Source organism: Mauremys reevesii, linkage group 8 (assembly GCF_016161935.1).
Source record: "Mauremys reevesii isolate NIE-2019 linkage group 8, ASM1616193v1, whole genome shotgun sequence".
NCBI classification, from domain to species: Eukaryota; Metazoa; Chordata; order Testudines; family Geoemydidae; genus Mauremys; species Mauremys reevesii.
Window position 1 is genome coordinate 66,723,792 of NC_052630.1, and position 24,321 is coordinate 66,748,112.

Here is a 24,321-nt window from a genome sequence, read left to right on the forward strand (position 1 = left end):
TCAGCTGGGTGTGAACCTGCACGCTCCCTGCTTGCACTGCCCTTTGTCGGCTGTTGCCCTCATCAGGCGGGATCTTCAGTGGCTCAGTGGCTCAGCCCTCCAGCTAAACCACATATAGACTAAATGTATGAAGAAACCCCTTCTGGGATAACGCAGTCCAACAAACAGTTGGCCTTCTCCAGGGTCTTCAGTGCAATCTCTGGGCCTGTTTAAACTCTAGCTCCTTTCTCAGGCTTCAAAACAAAACATGTCCCCTTCTCAGGGCTTTGGCCAATTCACCAGTGGCCCATGGGGGGAACCAGACCCACCCACTACTCCGAGTCCCAACCCAGGGACCCTCCAAGTAGCAGCCACATGCTGCTTTCTTTGCTTGTTGCTACTGCTGCATTCCCTGGGCTGTTTTCCACTCTGTCCCATCACCCTCTTGGAGTCTCTGTTCCTTGTCTGAGCAGGGTCTTTTCTTTCTCAGGCCTCTTTGCCTGGAGAGCTTAAAACTGTCTCTGCCTCCTTTTTAGTCAGGGTTCTCTCCCAGGCCTCTGCACCTGGAAAGTTTCGCGGTCCCATCTCTGCTTGAGCAGTGTTTCTCCTAGGGTTGCCAGGTGTCCGGTTTTCGACCAGAACGCCTGGTTGAAAAGGGACCCTGGCTGCTTCAGTAAGAACTGCTGACCGGACCTTTAAAAGTCCAGCTGGCTGCCCGCAGTGGGGCAGGCTGGGTGCCTGCCCAGCTCCGCTTGGCCCCCCAGAAAGCTGCTGGTATCTCCCTCTGGCTCTTAGGCTTAGGGGTGCCCAGGGAGGCTCCGCATGCTGCTCCCCCCTCCCAGTGCTGCCTCCTCAGCTCCCATTGGCCAGGAACTGCAGCCAACGGTAGCTGCAGAGGCAACGCCTGCACGGAGCCACCAGGCCACGCCTCCACCTGGAGACGGCGGGAAATACCGGCAGCTTTCTGGGAGCCACCTGAGGTAAGCCCCGCCTGGAGCCTGCACCCCTCACCCCCTCCCACACCCCAAACCCCTGACCCACCCCAAACTCCTCATCCTGAGCCCCATCCCAGAGCCCACACCCACAGCTGGAGCCTGCACCCCCTCCTGCACCCCTACCCCATGCCCCAGTCTGAAGCTCCCTCCCACACTCCAAACCCCTTGGCCCCAACCCCCAGCCCAGAGCCCCGTCCTACGCCTCCAACCCCTCATGTCTGGCCCCACCCCAACGACCACACCCCCCACCTGCACCCCTTCCCACACCCAACCCCCTACCCCAACCCTGAGCCCCCTCCCGCACTCTGAATGCTTTGGCCCCAGCCCGAAGCTCCCTCCTGGACCCCAAACCCCTCATCCCTGGCCTCATCCCAAGGCCCACCCCCTCCTGCATCTCAACCCCTTCTCCAGCCCCCGTTCCCCCTCCTGCATCCTGAACTCCTTGTTTCTGGCCCCACTCTGGAGCCCGCACCCCCAGCCCAGAGCCTGTACTCCCTGCCCCGGCCTGGAGCCCCCTCCCACACTCCAAACCCCTTGGCACCAACCCCCAACCCGGAGTCCCCTCCTGCACCCCAAACCCCTCATGTGTGGCCCCACCCCAGAGCCCACACCTCCCTCCAGTACCCTCACCCCCTCTTGCACCCCAAACCCTGTGCCAGTCTGGTGAAAATGAGCAAGGGTGGGGGAGAGTGAGCAACAGAGGGGGTGGGGATGGAGTGAGCAGGAGCGGCACCACAGCGAAGGGAGGGGGCCGGGCAGAGCAAGGGTGTTTGGTTTTGTGCAAACAGAAAGTTGGTAACCCTAGTTTCTCCCCAGTCTCTTTACCTGTGGAGACTCTCAGCCTTTCAGTTCTTCTTCATCCTTCTGGTCCCAGTCAGCAACTGCCCTGATCAGACCCTGTAGCCCAGGGGAGGGCAAACTATGGCCTGTGGGCTGGATCTGGCCCCTCAGAGCTTTGTATCCGGCCTGCCGGATTGCCATCCCTGCGGCGCTGCGAGCCCCGCACCACTCCCCAGAAGCAGCCAGCACCACGTCCGTGCAGCCCCTGTGGGGCAGAGGGCTCAACGTGCTGCCCTTGTCTCCAGGCACCGCTCCCCACAGCTTCCATTGGCCGGGAATGGGGAACCGCTGCCAATGGGAGCTTCGGGGGGAACTACCCACAGGCAAGTGCAATGTGCTGAGCCCTCTGCCCCCCCTCCCGCAGGGGCTTCAGAGATGTGGCGCCAGCTGCTTCCGGGAGCGGCGGTGCTGCATGGTGCCAGGGAAGAAAGGCAGGGATCCTGCCCTGGAACCGGTGTGCACCGTTGCCACCCCAGAGCCACTCCACGTAAGCAGCGCCAGGCCGGAGCCCAAACCCATCCTGCACCCTGCACCCCAACTCCCTGCTCTGAGCCCTCCTGCCACACCCTGCACCCCTCCTGCACCCAACCCCCTGCCCTTAGTCCCCTGCTGCACCCCAGATCCCTCCTGCACCCCAACCCCTTGTCCTGAGTCCCTTCCTGCACACCACACCTGCTCCCACACCCCACACTCCCTCACGCATCCCAACCCCCTGCTCTGGCCCTGCATGCAATTTCCCCACCCAGATGTGGCCCTCTGGCCAAAAAGTTGCCCACCCCTGCTGTAGCCAATTGGACCAGGTCTGCTGGGCTCTGATTGGCTGCTTCCCTGCATCTTTTCTAGGTAGGCCTGGAGGACCCACCTTCACTGCTTTTTTTCCTGAGGCAGGGTGTGGTAGGACCACAGGGCCTCCAGCAGGGGAACCCAAAGGGCCTGATTCACCCCATCACAGGACCCCCTCATCATTTATCATCTCAGCTGCTTGTTCCGAGGACAGCCATGTGGTTTGCCCATACACTTGGCTGCTTTGGAAAGGATTGTTGTTCAAAACCAAATGCAGGTCTTTGTTCCCTCCTGGGAGCTTTTTAAAAAATTCTCTCTCTACAGAACTCTTTAAAATTCAAAGCTGTTTGTCCTCTTTCAAATGTGCTCTATAGACAAGGGAAGTAGCTATAAGTATCAGGTTTGAAATGCACAGACTCCCTGGCATCAAATGTTCAAATTTTGGCAAGGTCAATTCCATCCTTTGGAAGATAGATAAACTGAGTACTAGCTGGCTGCCATCACCCTCATGCAGGTGACCGCATTGCAGTGGTCCTGAAAGTTTTTGAAGTATTTAGGGCTCCTTCAGGAAAAATGTGCAAAATATTACAAAGAAATATATATATCTATACTAATCCCAGAAACAGAAATGTGCCTTTCACTATTTGGTGTATTCATAAACATCCAGAGCAAAGAGGGAGTGGAAATTACGCTCACCAGATCTACTGATTAGACATAGCTGGAAGATGTTACACATACTATGGAAGATAAAGAGACAAAAATGGTATGAAATTACATTATTATTTGAGAAGAAGTATGTGATAAAGACTATCACAATGCTTATGGAGGTTTCATTAAGGTTCCAGGAGCAAAGGGTAGAAAGAAATGGTCAGTTTTCACAGGGGAGAGAGGTAAATAGCAGGGTCCCCCAATGATCTGTACTGGGACCAGTGCTGTTCAACATATGTATAAATGATCTGGAAAAGGGGGTGAACAATGAGATGGCAAAATCTACAGATGTTACAAAATTACTCATAATAATTAAGTCCAAAGCTCACTGCAAAGAGTTACTAAGCGATCTCACAAACCTGTGTGACTGGGCAACAAAATGACAGATGAAATTTGATAAATCCAAAGTAATCCACATTGGAAAACATAATCCCAACTATACATACAAAATGATGGGGTCTAAATTAGCTGTTATCACTCAAGAAAAAAGATCTTGTAGTCATGAAAAATGTCTGAAAACATCTGCTCAATTTGCAGCAGCTATCAAAAAAGCTAACAGAATGTTAGAAACCATTAGGAAAGGGATAGATAAGAAGACAGAAAAAATCATAATGTCACTATATAAATCCATGGTACGCCCACACCTTAAATACTGTGTGCAGTTATGGTCACCCCATCTCAAAAATGATATATTATAATTGAAAAAGGTACAGAGAAGGGCAACAAAAATGATTAGGGGTATAGTACTGCTTCCATATGAAAAGAGATTAAAAAGGTGTCTTTTCATCTTAGAAAAGAGACGACTAGAGGGGGATATGATAGAGGTCTACACAAGAACCAGGGGTCACCCAATGAAATTAATAGGCAGCAGGTTTAAAACTAACATAAGGAAGTATTTCTTCACACAACACACAGTCAATCTGTAGAACTCATTGCCAGGGGATGTGACAAAGGTTTAAAACTAACATAAGGAAGTATTTCTTCACACAACACACAGTCAATCTGTAGAACTCATTGCCAGGGGATGTGACAAAGGCCAAAAATATAACTGGGCTCAAAAAAGAATTAGATAAGTTCATGGAGGATAGGTCCATCAATGGCTACTAGACAAAATGGTCAGGGACAAACCCCAATGCTTTGGGTGTCCCTAAATTTCTGACTGCCAGAAGCTGGGACTGGACAACAGTGGATAGATCAATGCATAATTGCCCTGTTCTGTTTATTCCCTCTGAAGCATCTGGCCCTGGCCACTGTTGGAAGCCAAATTGGACCACTGATGTGACCCAGTGTGTGCTTGTAGCTTTGGCATTTCTTTACTATTGAGTGGAACTCTAACCTAATTACTGAAAAAATATAAAATAAATCTGTGCTTGAGTCTTCCATTTCTCCTTTTAAACAGTCTCTAAGACCTGAAGTAGTTTCAAAACACAGCAAAGAACAGAGACTAAAGTTTGCTTCTTATCAAAGGAGAAATACATATATTCTTATTAAACAAGCTACACAAATAAACATATATATAATAGAAATGTTATCTTAGGAACTCTTTACTCTAGTACTGTAGAAGCAAACAGAAGATGCCAAAAACAGGAACAGTCAAATTTGCCTACCCAGTTCTTTGAAGAATTTTTATTTACATGCAGCAAAGTGAAAATCTCTCACGTATGTTCTAACTGTGTAAATTAAGGATCAATTTTGCTACCCTTACATAAACTGAGTAGCAATTACCCCTGCAAATAAGTACAATTAGGCTATTCATGCAGATAAATGCTGCTCCATGTGAGTAAGGGTTGTAGAATAGGGACCTATAGGAGCTGCAGTGCATTTTAAAACTCCTGATCCATCTCTAATTCCAGTGACATCAGGTAAAGAATGCACCTTACTGATCCAGTGATTACTTGAATTCTGCATATGCATCATCTCCATTTCATTCTTTAAAAAGCATCCCACAAGCAAATAAACTATATTTATTTGTAACCTAATCTATGATTTACTTATTTAAATCACAAGCCTTTGACAAATGTGGAAGCGATATACCCCAGATGCAGCAAACTGCATGATTACTCCTGGAGGCTGTAAGTGATTAAGTAGTCCTGGTTTCGATTGTCTTATCCTACCTTATACTCTCTTCAGCTCCTTTGTTCCAGCAGCCACAAAGCTGCCACTGAAGCCTATTATTAGAGTTCAGTCATTTGCTCAGTGTAATTCCAACAAAGTGAGCCAAATGAACCATGTTCAGCCATCTGGAACATCTTCCTCCAGGTTTTGCTCCCTTTGGGCCTATAGAATCAGTCTATTTCCCTGGCATGACAAGATCCAGAAACTTGCTACTACAGGACCTCAATTACAATTCCCAGCTTGGGTAGCACTGTCAGGGATTCTGTTCAGTGCAGCAGACACTTCGTTTGTCCCTCACACAGTATCACCAAGCTATTCAAGCTATTATACTTAGTGAGAATTCACCAATTACATTTCAGGGGATAAGGGGCATGCGGTACCCTACTTGAAGCAGAGGAGGCCTGCGCTGTCCTAACTGATCTTAAGGATGGCCAGAGAGCGCAGGAAGGGAAGAGGGACTGATCAGTCGTTCTATAACCAGGACAGGGCAGAGTGCTCATGCAATCCCAACCTCTTTCTACCTCGCCCAGTAGCCCAGAATGCTATTTTAGGGGCAGCAGTAGCTCCCACAGAATGCCTTGCCCAGAGGATGGAGAGGGCATCAGGGGCAGGTCTCAGTATGCGTCTCCCAAGAACAGCACTTGAAAGGCTGGTAAACAATGGAAGCCTGTGCTGGCAACCCACTTTTCCTTTTCCCAGGGTAGGGTGGATGTTTGGTGCTAACAGGCCACCCTCCTAGTCGACAACTGCGTTCAGCCAGCTCTGCTGCTGGGTGGAAACGGGGAGAGAAAACCACTGGCCTTTGTCGCCATTTTCCAACTTGTCAGTCAGCCAGGGAGGCCAAGGATATCAAAGGAGGCACCACCTCCTCACCATCACTCCAGTGCACCACCCCCCCCCACCCCCCCCGCTGTCATATGTCACAAGGAAGATAGAGCCTGGGAGGGACTTTGCCTCTGAGGAAAGGGGGCAGGGCTAGATGGCCACAGAGCAGCTCCATGGCCCCAGTGAGCAGCCCCTCCCCCTCAGTGTGCAGCATTGCTCTACAAGTTAGGAGCCTAACTAGGGCATGGAGCTGTTGCCAGACTGCACACCCACAGTACAGGTGAACTGGAATGTAGCCTAAACATTCTGCATCTTTTGTGCGTCTGGTGTGCTGAGTAACACTTCTTAAAACCATTTTCAGCAGGCAAGCTAACCTGAGCAAGATGTCAAATTAGCATGACCCTAACTAGCAAAAGAAAGGTCTCTTGAGACAAATACGCTGTATCCTCATCACAGAAAAAAACTGGAGTGGCTTTCCTGTTTGACACTATCAGCACACGTGATTGAGCAGAGGCTATTCACAAATGCCCAGCCACATTGCTGCTCACCCTAGCTCAAGAAACCCTGCAACTGCATATGGATATGAAAGCATAATAGAGGATTTTTATAACCAAAGCTGTAGCATGGATAGGCTACACAGTTAGTTAGGTCCTGTCTATGCTGCCAGGAATAACTATGAATTAACTGTGTCAGAGGGCAGCTATCTTATAATTCAGTGAGGGGGGGAGGGAACCCCCAAAAATCAAAAGCAAAAGAATGGAAAAAAAAGGGAGATGGACTGAGGAAGAAAGCTCCTTGTTCCAACTAACGCACTACTGTGTATTCAGAGCAACTGAGTATGTCTGTGACACCCTGATGGCCCAGTGATTAGAAAGGACAGCCCATAACAATGGTTTAGGAGAAAGGTGGGATATACTAAGTCTGCTATGAAGTGTAACTCCCACAGTGCAGTGTGCGGTACAGTGGGTTTTCTACACAACTTGGTCCAGTGGCAATAGATACTGTTGAATGGTCTCTTTGCGACTTAGAATATGTGCTGTCAAAATATCAGAGTAGGGCTAGACTGGACATGAAAAGGAACGTTCAAATGCAAAAATTCTATAGAAAGGCTAATTCTCTATATCCAAGGAGAACAAAATTCCATACATTTGGGAAGGAAATTCCTACAGGTTTCTCTTGTCTCTAGTGAAGTCACATCATTTACAAAATGTATAACTGACACACAATCTCATTTTATTCTGCCAAAGAGAATAACAATGCCCTGATGCATCCTAGGACCCAATCCTGTTCCTGTTGAAGTTGTTGGGAGTTTTGCCACTGACTTCAATAAGAGCAGGATTGGGCCCCAAGCACAGAAGGTGAATTGTAATTTAGCCTGCTGATACAGGGAAGAAGGAAGTGAGCAGCCTGTTCTTCCCAATTATCTACCACTCCCATCTCTCAGATACTAGCAAACGGTTGGTTTTTTTGCCTTTCCAAAGGCAAAAATTTTTATCTGTAAATTTGCTTAATAAAATACTTTCAGATATATGTACAATTCTGTATAAGTAAGGCAGAAAAATAATTCCAGTACAAAATACTGAATCAGAAAAATATTATTTAAAAATTAGAACACCCACACTTTTGGAAAATACTGTGAAAATGTATAGACACTCTACTCTTTCTGTAGCTTTTGTAAACCTACAGAACTGAATATGTAACTGTGTCTTTCCATGGGTTTCTTTAGATATTTTATAGACAGGATACATACATACATGGGTGAAGGAACTTTCTAATAAAATATTACTTTGAAGCAAACATCCCATTTCTTGTTTCAGGCAATATATTCAAAGCATCTGCTCCCATCTTACAATGCCACATCCTACCACTAGAGGCTAAAAAATATAATGATATGAAACATACTTTTAGGCAGTTCAAGCTTGCTTGCTTTTCTTGGGATAATATATTTGTAATGGAGTGCATGTACCCCTGTCCATCTGCTGTGGCCCTAGTCTATTCTACTGGATAGAATGTCAAACCTGTGTCAAGTGTTTATCATTTCCCTCTGCTAACCACTAGTGCTTTTGTGGGGGCAAAGATAATTTGCTAGGTTACCTGGTGGCCATTGCCTCTGTGTTTGCAAGCAGTTTGGGACTATTAGTGACTCAGACAAAGCCTGCTGAAGCAAAAAGTGGTAATGGGTTAAAATTGTAATGTGGCATTTCAGCTCTACCTGGCTCGAGGGGCAGACAGAAGAATTATGTTTTGTTTCTGTGTCAGAGTTGGGGGTATGACTTTAGAAAATCTTTAGCAATTCAACTAGTTGATATTTTTCATATTTTCAAACTCCTGCTTACTGTCACTGGCTGTAATGGCCGTTTAAGGCAGGTTACAAATCCAGCTGTGCCCTTCCATTCTGGCCAGTTCTCACAATATTATTGTGAATCTTGTGATCTATGATGTTTTACTTAAAGTCCCCACTCTTGGAGTCACGTAATTATAGGAGAAACTCAGGGCTTGTCTACATCTGAAAATTAATTCTGATTAAGGCAGGGTGTGAATATAAATCACAAGAACTATTCCAGAGTAAGTCCATGTAAGAACATAAGAACATAAGAAAGGCCGTACCGGGTCAGACCAAAGGTCCATCTAGCCCAGTATCTGTCTACCGACAGTGGCCAATGCCAGGTGCCCCTGAGGGAGTGAACCTAACAGGCAATGATCAAGTGATCTCTCTCCTGCCATCCATCTCCATCCTCTGACGAACAGAGGCTAGTGACACCATTCTTACCCATCCTGGCTAATAGTCATTTATGGACTTAGCCACCATGAATTTATCCAGTCCCCTTTTAAACATTGTTATAGTCCTAGCCTTCACAACCTCCTCAGGTAAGGAGTTCCACAAGTTGACTGTGCGCTGCGTGAAGAAGAACTTCCTTTTATTTGTTTTAAACCTGCTGCCTATTAATTTCATTTGGTGACCCCTAGTTCTTGTATTATGGGAATAAGTAAATAACTTTTCCTTATCCACTTTCTCAACATCACTCATGATTTTATATACCTCTATCATGTCCCCCCTTAGTCTTCTCTTTTCCAAACTGAAGAGTCCTAGCCTCTTTAATCTTTCCTCATATGGGACCCTCTCTAAACCCCTAATCATTTTAGTTGCTCTTTTCTGAACCTTTTCTAGTGCTAGAATATCTTTTTTGAGGTGAGGAGACCACATCTGTACACAGTATTCGAGATGTGGGCGTACCATGGATTTATATAAGGGCAATAATATATTCTCAGTCTTATTCGCTATCCCCTTTTAAATGATTCCTAACATCCTGTTTGCTTTTTTGACCGCCTCTGCACACTGCGTGGACATCTTCAGAGAACTATCCACGATAACGCCAAGATCTTTTTCCTGACTCGTTGTAGCTAAATTAGCCCCCATCATGTTGTATGTATAGTTGGGGTTATTTTTTCCAATGTGCATTACTTTACATTTATCCACATTAAATTTCATTTGCCATTTTGTGTAGATACTCTTATTCTGAAATAAGAAGGACTTGTTCCTGTTTAGTTTAATCCATTTTCAAAGATTCCAGAATAATTCCATGTGTAGACAAGCCCTCAGTTTTTATTTTAAAACTAAAGTAAGTTTCTAGCTGTCATGATTGTGGAGAAAATCTTGAAAACAAGGCCCAAGTGTACACAGAAGACTCAAAAACCAGAGGGAAAATTAAAAGAACCCAAAATGTTTTTTTTAAATCTCATGATCTTTAAGTCAACATCATGATTTTTTGGGGTGGCTGAGTTTTGAACATTTTGGGGGTGACAATACTGTGTTCTATTCAGGACAGAGGGGTGCTGGGCCAGAAGAACCATGGACACTAGCGGAAAAGGGACTGGCTGTATATATGCTCCTACTCAAAACACAGAGAGGTTTAGGAGGGAATAGCTTGTGGTCTCTCCAACTCCCAAATAGAACTGGTGGGTCTCCCTCCTGAGAGGAGCTTGGGACACTCTGGGGAAAAGGCATATGAGGAAGGAATCCCAGGTCAGGGGACATCTGTGTGATTGCAGTACAGAGGCCACAAACAAAGTTGGAGGTTGGTTACAATGGCTTCACAGAATACCCACAGGAGGGGCAGATCATAGGAAGGAGTCCTGGGGAAAGGATAGGTTGAGGTAAAAGCAGGTAATCACTTCAGTGTCTAGGGACACAGGATTAGAATTTACAGAATAGGGATGACATGAACATTTTCATTCCCATAAGTGAAAGAACCATTTCTTCGGAGGTCCATCTACACCAGAGATATAAGCTGTTGTCAGCACCTTAAAAGCTTGTGAATATTTCACGTATGCACAAAAAAGCTCTCAACAGTGCACAAACATCACCAGCACCACTGTAAGGCCATCTTGTTACAAATCTTCACAATGCCTCCACTTGCCCTCACTCAACACACAATAGTGCAACACCACCATGTGTGCACAGTAACAAGCAGCATTGCAGCTGCACTATTGCAAGTGGTCCTTCTAGCTCCATCCCACAGAACACTGTGGCCATTTTATCTCCCTGGTGCACTCTGCAACTGAGTTCCCTGCCCTCATTTAAGCAGGCCTGCCACAACCAGCGCTCTCAGCAGGTCTTGGTTATACTTGAGAAGTGCTTTTTTATAAAAAATTGGAGTTACTGAAAGCAATACAAACTATTTAACTACATTTTAATAAAGTCAAACTGAGTTAGAACTAATGAAACAACATTTTATCTCCCTAGGTATTTATATGGTTCTCATCACTGTAGTATATGAACTCCTCCCAAGTATTTATGGATTTAACCTTATAACACCTCTTTGGAGGTTGGGAAGTATTATTATTGCCATTTTACAAATGAGGAACTGAGGCACAAAGAGATTTAGTGACTTAGCCAGTCACTCGGAAGCCTGTGGCAAAGCAAGATATTGAACACAGAGCTCCTGAGTCCCAGAGCAGCACCTAAATTATAAGACCATCCCTTCCTCCCAGTAGAAACCTCTCCTTTATCTTCTCCTGTGAAATGAAAAACAAAATCCCATTTAGATGCCACACACAAAGGAACAATGGGGAAGGGAGAAAAGGGGCTAAATACTGTACCACAGCCACTTATTTATGTGGGTGCTAGGGCTGACAGATTCCTCAAGGAACTTCTTTAGCAGCAGCTCCTACATGGTGGATATCTGCAAGGAAAACAACAAGAAAGGAATGTTGCACCAAATTCCGCAGCCTTTAATCAATCAAAGCTCCGACTGAAGTAAATAGGAAGTTTTACTGATTAGGGGCTGCAAAATTTGGCCCACAATGACATCCAAATTACAAACACAGACACTATGCACTCTTCCTCACATTTATATACTCACTATTCCCTGGCACTCTCCAAACAGCCTCATTTGCCTATCCACTTCCCAATATAACCCATGGCAAATGTAGCCAGATGCCATAATGATGAACGCAAGATAGATCAGTTAGACAGAGCTTAGCATAGAACTGCTACCAGCAGTGGATACACCCGCAAGCAGCCATCCCCCAGATCATTCCCCAGGCAGGCAACTAAATGCTGTGCGGCAACAGGTAGTGGGGAATCTAGCTGAACCAGAGCACCTCTCCTTCACACACCTGTCCCTTCCAGACAACAACCCTGCCAACATCAGTCACTGGATCCTAGGGAGGAAAATATGAGAAAGAGAATGAACCTGTTCAACTACAAAACGGGGGGGAAAGTTTAAAACATTCCAAAACAATTAGAAGCAAGTGACTTGCCTCTCCCAGCACCCAGTGGGAGAGTGTTCATCAAAATAAAGGCCCACACGTAGTCCAGGGGAGCACCAGTGTTTCTCCTTCTCTCATTTCTGCACAAACAATGGTGGACAGCGGAGTTAGGTATGCATGGATCACACAAAGGACAGCCCAACAATGGAAACAATTCTTGCAAGAAATCAGGAGTTTTAATAGGATCTGAATAGCAGAATATTTGCAAATAGCCTGGTAAGATACTGCAATAACTTGCTCGTTTCAGAAGAACATTCATCACACTTGAAAGAGTTACAATGGAATATTAGGTGTGGCCACACTGCACCATTCTATAAAAGTCAGGGTTAAGTATGGACAAGATGAACAATTGCAGGAACAAACAGCTCTTGCAACACTTAGTTGCATTTCAGCATGAAATAGTGGCATCTGATACTACAGATGTTTCTGGAGAGTCAGTAAAGGGTAACATGGTCCTATTGAGTCTCCACACCAGTTCTATGCACATGGCACATTCCTTTCAAAAGATTAAACTCTCGGAAACAAATTCCAAAGATACTTTAAAAATGCAACATATATTTTTGTGCATACACTTGTTTGCATGCAATAGTTCTTCACCTGCTCGCACAGCTTGGGCTGTCTGTATACCAGTACCTGTTTCCATACAAATCTTTTCTTATTCGCATAACTTGCAAGTGGAAATATCCAAAGGCTTGCATGCAAATTTTGCACATGCATATTTGGAGTCCCTTTCAAAAACGGATCCTTCATGCCTGCACTGTACAGGGAGTAAGGATGGTCTACTGGACACTGGACTTAGACTCAGGACACCTACGTACAATTCCAGGCTCAGCCACAGACTCCCAGTATGATCTTACATATGTGACAATCTGCCCTGCACCTCAGTTTCTCTTCTGTGAAATGAGGATAATACTTCTCTAACCTCACAGGGTCCATTCATTATCATCAGGTGTTCATATACTCTGATGAGGAGGCCATATATTGGCCTAGACAGATACCGTACATGCTCAGATTGAGGATTCCAACACATTTCTTGGTTTTTCACTTACTGCTAAATAATACAAAAGTGGCAAACAGAACTGTAATAATTTGAAAAAAAGCATGAGGTTAAAAAAATAAATTAGGAATAAGTGTTTCATTGAAACACATTGGAAACTCTTCATCATTAAATGAGATACTTAAAATCCTTTTAAAATTCATCCTGAAGAATTCGCTTTGAGAATAGTGAGATTTAGCAAGTCTATAGAGACATGTGTCACCAGATTAACTATTCCATATGCATTTGTATTTTAAAAAGATATACTTCCCTGTTGGCTTAATAGTGACATTAGGCAGCAGTTCCATGGCCACTTTCATAGTGATGACACAGTGCAATATTGCAGCTCTTTAATCAATCAAAAAACCCTCCCTCGCTTTTGATTCCTCTCGTCCAAGATATCACCACTTCTGGGATACAGTCCTCTTGGCAAGCTCCACCAGATCTATAAACTAACTTCTCAACATGCTGTACTGCAATTGCCATTTCTAGATTAACATTGACAGGCACTAACAGAGTCTTCAAAAACATCGTAAACTTTGTTTTAGAGCTGACACACAATTGCTGCTTTGTACATTATGGGAGCATACACAGAGCTGTGCAAGCATATCTAGTACTGGCCAGAAAGATGCCTTTTGTCATCACCTCCAAACACTATCTTTCAATTAAGGCAGGGGGAGGAGAAAAGCCATAAGAGAGTGACTTCTAGAAGTGACCTATGCCAGGGGTTCTCAACCTTTTTCGGTCTGAGCCCCCTTCACCATGCTTAAAAACTCCACTGTTTTTTGCATGTAAAAACCAGGGCCAGCATTAGCAGGTAGCAAGCAGGGTAATTTGCCTGGGGCCCCATGCTACAGGGGCCCCTGCAAAGCTACATTGCTCAGGCTTCGGCTTCAGCCCTGGGTGGCAGGGCTCACGGCCCTGGACTTCAGGGGCTTCGGCTTTCTGCCATGGGCCCCAGTGAGTCTAATGCTGGCCCTGCCTGGCGGACCCCCTGAAACCTGCTCATGGGCCCCCCAGTGGGCCCCAGACCCCTGCTTGAGAACCACTGACCTATACTACAGTGTCTGTAGGTCAGGTGTATTATAGTATAAGCTACTTCTCATACATTGATGTAACCTAAATTAATAAATAATATATAGTACTTTATAAGTGAGCAACCTGGCAGCTCAGCAGTGGTGCTCTGCACTGCCATTGAGGATACCCAGGTTCATTCATCATCGTCTCCCTCTCCAAGTCAATTGGGGCTCAAACCACAGTGGAAAATCAGTCATTCAGTCCGGGTGGGACAGCTTGCTTCTCGCTGCTGACGAATGTCCTATGGTTCTCATCGCCAAGTATAATCCCTTTCTCCTAACTCTTAGAAAACAAGAGAGCTGTGAAGACTTTTTATTAGGAACCCACAAGAGCAGTTACTTTCCAACTTCCTAACAAACTTCTCTTAACACTAGCACAGTCCATCTGAGTTGCAAGTTAAACACTGGAGCAAACTGTGGAGTTAGCTAGGATGGAGTTACATACACTCTGCAGTACATTTGCTGTATTATACATTGCCAATGGAAAATTAAGAACTGGTGATGGAGGGGCAGGGCTTTGAATGGAATCATGTCTAAGCTTCTTCCTCCAGAAAGATGGTGTTCATAATATAGAGAACCTCAAGAACAGAGGAGAAGAAGAGGGCTAATATGGAGGGAAAAGGAACAGATCCTCAGCATTCAGACAGAAACACAAAGATTTTCCCTGAAAGGAAAAATGTACAGATAAAGATATAGAATCAAATAAACCCTATACTACATAAGTAAGTTGTATTTCAGTTGATTTTACTGTGATCATAAAAGTGATATGTAGCAATAACAGTTATTAAAAAGGCCATCCTCTAAAGTGATCCGGACCATTCAAAATATAGAACATTTTCTCAAATGTGTCATATCCTCACACAAAAATCATTTCAAAATAACCGAAGACAAACCATCACTATAAAATAGTTTCTTTTTTCCCTTCAAGTTATTAATCAACAGCCTCCAGAGAATGGCAGACAGCCAATGAAAAATCCCACAGACTCATCTCTGTCTCTGGTTAACAGAAGCTACAGTGTTTATCTGTCCAAAGTAAAATTCTGGGTTAAGGTAGCCGATTTAAACTTCTGTAATAAGCAACCCATCTTACATCTAGGGAAAAAATATTCTATTTTATTTTATACTGCCAGACATTCACTCATTCAGCTAATCATTACATTTGTGTGTCTAGATTCTGTGCATAATACACACAGAATCTGCAACGATTCTTGTCTTTTCATTTGCACAATTCACAGCATAGCTAATTAAAAACACCACTATAGTCCTTGTGTTATGTTAAGCGGAATAAAATTCAGTGTGACTAATAATATGTTCTCCATTTTATCTATTTCCTTTAAAAAAATCATTGTTACTAATGATATGTTCTTCATTTTATCTCTCTTTTTTTTAAAATGTACATGTACAAAAGTGGATATAAACAGTTAGGACAATGACAATGGAGAGAGTGCTGCCACCTTTTGGTCTTCTATATAAACAGCGCCACAGAAAAGGCAGCAATATTTTTCCCCATTAAAATAATCCGTATTGGAAATTAGTTTTATTTTGTAAGCATGATGATGGGTCCCACTCCTGACTGTGGGCTCTGGATGCTACCAAAGATAAATGATTATTAATAATAATAACATTTCAATAAGTCAATGATGCTTTTATGTTACTTGTCTATACTATATATCAATGATTTTAGTTCACATGATGTAAAGGAAAGATTATGAATTAAGTAAATAGATAGAGCTATAAAGTCTTCTGAGTGCTGAGAAATCAGAGTTCACCAATATCTGACCTAGACATGGGATAGTGGTAGAATACCTCCAGAGTAACAAAAGCATTACACTACCATTTCTGAAAGCCAGAACATAATGAGTGCAATTATGGCTGAAAGGCAGGGGGGGTTTTACATCAGTGGCTTGCTGGCAAAATGGACATGAACAAGGCTATACGTTCCCTTGTTTCAGTTCTTACAAGAAGATATACCAGACCTTCCTGGGGAAATGATTTTTAATAGAAAAAAGAAAAAAGAATTATTCCTAACAATATAAATGTGTTGGGACTAGGGGCTGGCATATTTTGGGGAAGTCACTTTCACAGAAACCCATCAAACTATTTTTGCATTCAGAAAACCATGTTAAGTTCAGGAGGAGAGGGTTTGTTTGTTTTTCAAGTGCTTTTTTCAGAGGAGGTTCCCTTTTTAAAAATAATGTCTTCCTAGCTAACAGAAAGTCTGTACTATATATTAAGGATGGAAGAACATCCAAAAAGCTAAGCCAGCACAACTGAGTGGCTGACATATATTGCCTCTCCCAGCCCCTCACCCTAATCTATGCTATTTTTATCATCCTCTCCTAAGTGAAATATGAACCAAACACTCAAGACTGAGCTGAACTTTCAAATTCACAATATACACATAAGTTTGAAATTAGGCAGGATGAGTTTGCTCATTGCTCGTTAGGACTCACTCCCACCCTATAGAAATAATTTAACTGCCTGTAAGCAGTGGATGGCCCATGGAATAGTTCAGAGTTCATCTATCTGTTTTGCATGGCTGTTCCATGTTGTGCATGCATATGACTTTAGCGCTGATATAAGGTGATAAGATAGTGAGCTCATTTTATTCTTAGAAAAGATAAAGTACATGCAGCGACAGTTCAAGCTTCTCCATACCTTCCTACCAACATACCTATCCCCTGAACTAGAAGCTCGGTGTCAAGATGTGAATGAATGGTCCATTTGCCACATCTATTAAGTCTCTAGCCTTTCTGCTAAGTCTAGGACAACTGGCCTGGTTTCTGGGATTTGTACTGACCGAGAACTGGATTGACGCCAACATTCATTTCAAACATGCCTCCAAAACAATCATCATCTGGTAACTTTCAATCACTACCAACAACCTAGAGGTGAAAGGCTTATAGCCTATTCAAAAATCCCTTGAGCCATGCAGTTGTCCATTCCTTTTCTTGTTCCTAACCCCACCCATCTCTTCTCTTCATTCTGTCTTAACAACTTTGCTCAAGATCAGGTTTCACACAGCTTACTCTTCCAACCCTTCTCCACTTGTGAGTCACAGTTATTCTGATCTCTTCTGGAAAATCTGGGGCCCTCTCCCTCACCTGGCATTCTGAAATTTGATGTTAAAAAACATTGAATTAAAGTAGATGGAGAAGGAGGAGATTTTCAAAGGCACCTAAAAGATTTAGGAACAGAAGTCCTATTAACTCTCAATGGGGTATGTGCATCTAAATATCTTAAGCACTTTTAGAAAATCTCTCCCATAGTGTGTGAAACCTCCCTTGTTTGTTAGAAATCAGGGGGGGGGGGGACAGAAAAACCAATGAGAGGGGGACACAAGGCTCTGAAAACTCCATGAGTTTCATCTCACAGAATTTCCAGTCACTAGCCTTGTAACAGTAGCTGCTGGAGTCAATGGATGCTGACCCCTGTCATCTGATATTACTGATATTATTATTTGTTTGTAATATGGCAATATCCAGTGGTCCCAGTCAAGCATCATGGCTCCTGTGATAAATGAAAGGGTCGGGGGTAGCTCCCTTTTATGGACCCATCCAGTTAGATATAAAATCCCTCTTAGTAGCTGTTCTCTACTTGCTTTACCTGTAAAGGGTTAAAAAGTCTCCCTGCGATGCATAGGTAAAAGGAAGGGAGTGGGCACCTGACCAAAAGAGCCAATGGGAAGACTAGAACTTTTTAAAATTTGAAAAAAACTTCCCCTTTGTTTGTCTATCTGTTGTTCTTGGGAAGAAGCAGAGACAGGGCTGGAACTATGCTGTAAGAAGCTTGGGGCCAGGTATGAAAAATCATCTGAATCATACCTAGAAACTACTCATTTGAAACCCCAGATATGTAAGAAGATCAGGGAATGTCTAGGAAGACACAATTAGGTTTATCTCTTTTTTATTTCTTTATGGCTTGTGGACTCCTCTGTGCTAACTCCAAGTGCTTTTGTTTTGCTTGTAACCTTCAAGCTGGATCTCAAGAACTCTTCTTGATGTTTAATCCTTGTATTTGTTCTTTTTAAATCTAGCAATAGCCTGAGTTTCCAGATGTATTTTCTTTTTTTTGTTGTTGTTGTTTTAATAAAATTTACCCTTTTTAAGAACAGGATTGGATTTTTGTGTCCTAAGAGGTTTGTGCACATGTTGTTTAATTAGTTGGTGGCAACAGCTGATTTCCTTTGTTTTTCTTTCTCGGGTCTTCCCCAGAGGGGAGGTGAAAGGGCTTGAGAGTATCCCACAGGAAGGAATTCCCAAGTGTGCCTTCCTGGGTTCTCAAAGGGGTTTTTGCACTTGGGTTGTGGCAGCATCTACCAATCCAAGGTCAGAGAAAAGCTGAAACCTTAGGAGTTTAATACAAGCCTGGAGTGGCCAGTATTAATTGTTAGAATCCTTGCAGGGCCCCACCTTCTGCACTCAAAGTGCTAGAGTGGGGAATCAGCCTTGACAACCCCTTTTCACTAAACATTAGGCAAACTCTTCTTAAGACTGTCCCTACCCCAAAGAGATTGCTATTTAGGTTACAAAATAAAGCCCATCAGATGCACAAACCAAACAAGCAGGGAGGAGGCCACAGTAAAACAAGCATATCTTAGCAGAATGAACACTAGCCATAATGTTTTGCTAGGTGAATGAGGACCAGCAAATAAAGATCCAGCTCTTCCTAGCTCTCCTGGGTGTCATATCTGCATTGCAGTAATGCAGGTGGGATGTACCTGGGAAGGGAACCACCAGATGAGCAACAGAAAGTGACTCTTCATGCTGCTGCCCCAGCTCCCCTCTCCCTCCACAGCTCCAGTAGGAGGGGCTTCTGTAGAGTCAGGGGAAGGGGGACAGGAAGATAACACAAAAACAATACAACCCTCTCTCACACCTAGATCTATCAAGTTTTCAACCCCTCATCACAGCTGTGGAGGAAACAAGTTGGCCTGCAGTTAAACAACCACTCGTATCTGTGTGTCAGAACAGCACAAATAATGACAAATAGCAGCAAGTAATGACCATAGTTATTCATAGTCATGTTTGAGGAGATTATTTAACAAGGCCAAGGTTACTACTGTCTATTAGACTAAATTATGTAATGGTGTTACAATCAACAGCACAAACATTGGGTCGGGGGATTGCATTATTTTGAGCAATGGGGTAAATGACTGGCATTTTTGGAGGAACTGAATCTCACCTGCTATAAAGAGTCTGGGCTTAGCCCTGGAAAATAAAACATTTCTCTTGCAAAGGATTTTGTAATATCAGGTAAATTCTGAGGCGGGATACTCTGTTCAATAACCATATGCTTGCATAGGCATGTATTGCTGTGGACACATTGGGCTAGATTCACTCCAGATGGCACAGGGAAGTAAATTGTACCTGCTTGTGCCAAAGACCTGGGCCATGTTTCAGAGGGCATTCATAGTGAGAGGGCAGGTGAAGTTTTCATCATTGCCCTCTCTTGGGTGGGCTATTCCATAGATATTTCTTGGGCCTCCAGAGGAGCCATGGAAGAGTCTGCCAAGTGGATTGGCTGAATCAACATATTATTTCACCAGTGCCTCACTTTCTGGGCCACATTGGCCCCCAGCTTTAAAATAATTCAGCTATTTTTCCTCCTTCAGCAAAACACAATGTCTTGAGCCACCAAAACCTCCCTTAGGACAAACTTTTTGCTGACAGGGCTATGGCATGCTTGTTTACAGCCACAGAAGCTATTGTTAAATAGAAGTAAATCTGGCCTGTTGAGTAAGACACTATAACTTCCCCTTTGTGTCCTGACATCTCAAAGTGTGTGCAGGGCTAGAAGAAAATCCATAGACCTTATGTCTTGGTCCTGCAGTATCAGATAGCACAGGAGAGAATTATACTTAAGACTAAAGGTGCCCTCCATTCCCATAAGTAAATGTCGCTGATGATTATGGGTACAACTGAAGTCCACTTTCACATGAAACTAATGATTTTCTTTATGAGATAAACACAGAACATGCATCCATTTCCTACAGCATTATGAATATGTCCCTTATTTGCTAAAATTAAACAAAGACCAATACCTGCTTAGAATTCTCATCACTGCAGTCACCAGACTGCACTACGGTTGCAAAAACAAACACGAACTCTGGAAATGTGGTTGACCAGAATAAAAGTATTGAAAGAAATGGAGCCACATGCATCTGTATTAGGCTTCCACTTTTTAAAACTATTTATTTATTTACTAAGTTTAACAAGCTAACAAATCCTTGCCGTGTACATATCTGAAATACAGGCACTCCTCGACTTTATGATGTTTGACTTATGACGAATGGCACTTACAACATTTCTGGACTGACACCCTGATTCGACTTACAACAATTGGTTTTGTCTTTACAATGCTTGGTCCCACAATGGAGTGGATTGCAGTTCCGAGTTATGATGTTTCGACTTACGATGCAATTTTCAGGAACCAATTGTGTCGTAAGTCTGAGGACTGCCTGTAAAAGAATCATTACAACAGTTAGCTTTTGTTTAAAGAGACATAATACAGGAATATAAATCATACCTTTTATTTAACAGGGTATTACCATATTACAGAGTGAGCATCATTACAATGCCTATAATATGTCATGTCTAGGGATTTTATTAAATTGAGTGAAATCTCTAAATACACATGTTGAACAGACCTGATACTCTATCAAAATGTCAATATTCAAGAAAATTGGACAACTGTGCTGGGGCGGGTTTTTTGTTTGTTTGTTTTTTCCAGGTGAATGTACTTTATGTGAGTGTTGAATAAAAGGTAACCAAATATCTAAGCATCTATCTGCCCTCTGTCTATTTTGCTGGGTACATAACTGGTGTATTAATTTTTCCATAACCTCCAATCTTTTTCAACCATTCCTCTATGGTGGGGTTATTTTACTTTTACCATCTATAGCCTACCAATGACCTAGCAGATGAGAGATTAATTGTTCATTTCCTCCTATATGACCATTTCCTCTAAGAAGCCCCAGCAGGATTACCAAAGGATCATTTGACATAATAAAATATCCAACAATATATGGTATTTGGTTACGGATTATATCCCAATAATCTCTAATGAGTGGACAAGTCCCCCATATATGCATAAAATCTCCCATTACCACAATTTATCTAACATTTATCCCCATTCAGTGTGTATATTATATATATTGAACCTGTCTGATATGAGGTACCATTGAAGCAGCATCTTTAAGAAATTTTATTTTACTGCTACACACTGATGTTTCTGGTCCTCTTTTCCAGATCAAACTCCATTCCTCCAGGCTAATTTGTCTGTCTGGGTCCTTTTCCCAGCATGTCACATATGTACTTTGGGGGGGGGGGGGGTGAGCAGGAAAATTGCAAAGATTGATATCAATTAGTCATAATTTTTTGTTTCCCAATTGATCAGATGGCATCACTTCTATTCAAATTAGTTTTCTATATAAAACAAGTTTTCTAGAAAGTTGAGCAATATAATGCCCAAAATGCAAGTACTGGTAGCTGTGGAGAGTGGGCTAGTTAAAGTTATTTTTGATCTCTAAATAAGTTAAAAAAAAATCTTTACTTGAATAGCTGGTCAACCATGTGTATTGCATGGCTCTTACAATATTTGAAGCTCTCTGGTTCACGATTTGGGTTAAGGTCTGGCTTATTTGCAATAGGTGTCATTGGCAAGGGGAAAAAAGTTCTATTTCTAGTTCTATTCCAAACCTATAGAGTAGCCTTTGCTAAAGGATGTGTGTAAATTTTAGGTCTGATTTTTTTTTTTTAATTTATGGTAGCCCAGTGATGTTTACAGTGTTCTTGTTCAATAAAGACCCAGTGTTTGGCTGTGTTAGAGTGCCCCCAATCCACTACTGCTTTGAGCTGGCTGGGTTTGGTAGTTCCACAGAATATTTGGAACAGCTAGTCCACCCTGTTTAATGGGTCTGTACAAAGTATTTGCTCTCAGTCTTGGTCTTTTCTTATTCCACCTAAATTCTAAGACCATTCTCTGTATGCCTGCTAGGGTTTTATCTGGGATAATCCCAGAAAGATTTAGAAACAAGAAAGATATCCTTGGCAGGATATTTCATTTTGATTGTGGGTGAGGTAATATCTTTTATTGGATCAACTTCTGTGGCTATTCTTCCCAACCAAGAAATTGCATACTTCCCTGAGCACTCCAGGTCTTTGTTCACTTGCTGAAGTAGTGGTTTGACATTTAAATCATAGAGTTCTTCTAGGTTGTTTGAGATTTGAATTCCCAGATATCTTATAAAATTTGCTGCTCAATTTGTACTTAAATGTTTTCTGGAAGAGTGACTTTCATGCATCTGTATTAGATTAACAATTGAACTGTTAGAGGAATGATGAGCCCAATGGGATGAACTGATTTTAAAAAATAAATTTTATGAAAACAATTTGTATATCTACTGCAACTCATTATCTCGTCCCAGCTCTGCTGTATTCTCTTACCTTTGGTATTTGTCACCTTCTTTTGTAACACTTATGGGGGAAAACTGTTCTATCAATAATTAGTTTAACTTTAAAATAAAAGGTTAGTTACTAAAAAAAAAAATCTGAGGAAAGAAAAATGCCATTGAAGTTAGCCTTGGATAAAGAGGTCTGCTTAATTTAATGTCAATAACTTTCTATTCATTATGCATTTTAATACAGGCAAGAAAGCTACATCATTTTAACTTGCATAGTAAAATAAAGAAAAGGAAGGGCAGTAACTGTTGTGCCAAGTTCAAAGAAAAGATTGGCAATGAATTTCATAATTTTCATTCGCAATCACATCAGTGTTACCTCTTCATATGCTCTTGATCTGATGAATTCATTAATCAGAGATGATTAAAATAATATAACTTTTCAATGTATTTGAAGTTGAAAACAATCACAGAAAAGACTGAATCTGAAGGCAGCTATTTTCACTATTGCTTCAGATCCAAAACACTTCAAAAAGTGAACAGAAAATATGGCAAAAGCAGCCTTCTTGTCTACAGTATTTACATGCTTTACATACTTTAAAAATATGTGGCTTATTAATGACTGATTTTTCAACCTCCCCAATAAGCTATTTTATTAACATGACAGTCCGTTACTTACAAGTGTCAAGCAACTCCTTACTGTGCATGTATCCTTTAAGATGTTTAATATAAAAGATAGTACAGTATTTATACCCCTCACAATAAGAGAATGGATTGTTTTAAGGTTATACAGCCCAGTTGTGACAAAAAAAAGAAGGAACCTTACAAAATGATAAATATTTTCATTAAAAAACTTTAAAACTAAAAGTTCAAAGATATGTTCGCCTCTCTTATATCTTGTCAAAACATGACTTAGGACCCAAAACTAATCTACTTTCAATTTTATTCCATATTTCAGTGCTGTCATAGTACTCAGCAGAGAGTATTGGAATACGATCATTTTTTATTTTGTTGATGTTACCGACAGCTTTATTTCACAAAGCAATCTTATACTATGTCTACCAGTGGCAGGTCACAAAGGTCAAACAGTCTATCCTTACAGGTAGAGCTTATTAAATGGCACGTCTATTAAACCCAATGGACAACATAAAGAAACATTTCAGCAAAATACTTTTAACATAGTTCAATGAAGATATGAGTCAAAAGGATAGTAAATAATTTAAACTGAAACCAATAAGGAAGTGTTGTGTTTTACTAGCATCTTCAAAATTATGCTTCAAATACAATAGTTAGAATGAGGATTTTCAAGGTACTGACATTTACAATTATGTCTAAGTGACTAAATCAAGCTATATTTATGCTATCTAGGACTGTGTTTTAATTATATGTAAAAATTTAAAATTATCATCAAATTTTGGGTAATAATTTCCTTCAAAGCTATCTGCATGTCAGCTTACTAACTACTATACTGAAACATCATGGGATAATTTTTAGGAAACAACCTATTTGCAGTTATTTGTTTTAGAATGACACTTAAAGAGATCACATCCTGGCTTTGGAAATAATTCAGTAATGTATGTCAAAAGAATGAACTCTAAATAAGGAAAATGTGTGGACTTTACAAGATATTACATGAATGTTTTAACTGAAAAGGATGTGTGTGTTTTCTGGGGCCAGAAGAAAATATTTATTGATACATAACTGATTTTATCTGTTTTTCTGGCATCATTTGATTGTTGTGGTATTTCCCTGTGACTTAACCTATCATATGTTAGACCTGACTTTTTCAAT

General features: G+C 42.2%; 1 long non-coding RNA gene across 2 annotated transcripts in view; it reads left to right on the top strand.

The window, feature by feature from the left end:
- The first annotated feature begins 924 nt into the window (after positions 1-924).
- The window catches only part of LOC120370810, a 57,278-nt gene continuing 33,881 nt past the window's right edge, over positions 925-24,321 (top strand). Inside the window, exon 1 of one of the 2 annotated variants that reach the window (XR_005583955.1) lies at positions 925-959. This is a non-coding gene — a long non-coding RNA (uncharacterized LOC120370810). Of the gene's footprint in view, positions 960-14,752; positions 14,852-24,321 lie in introns of those variants that run through there. The other variant, XR_005583954.1, reaches the window with a different exon arrangement.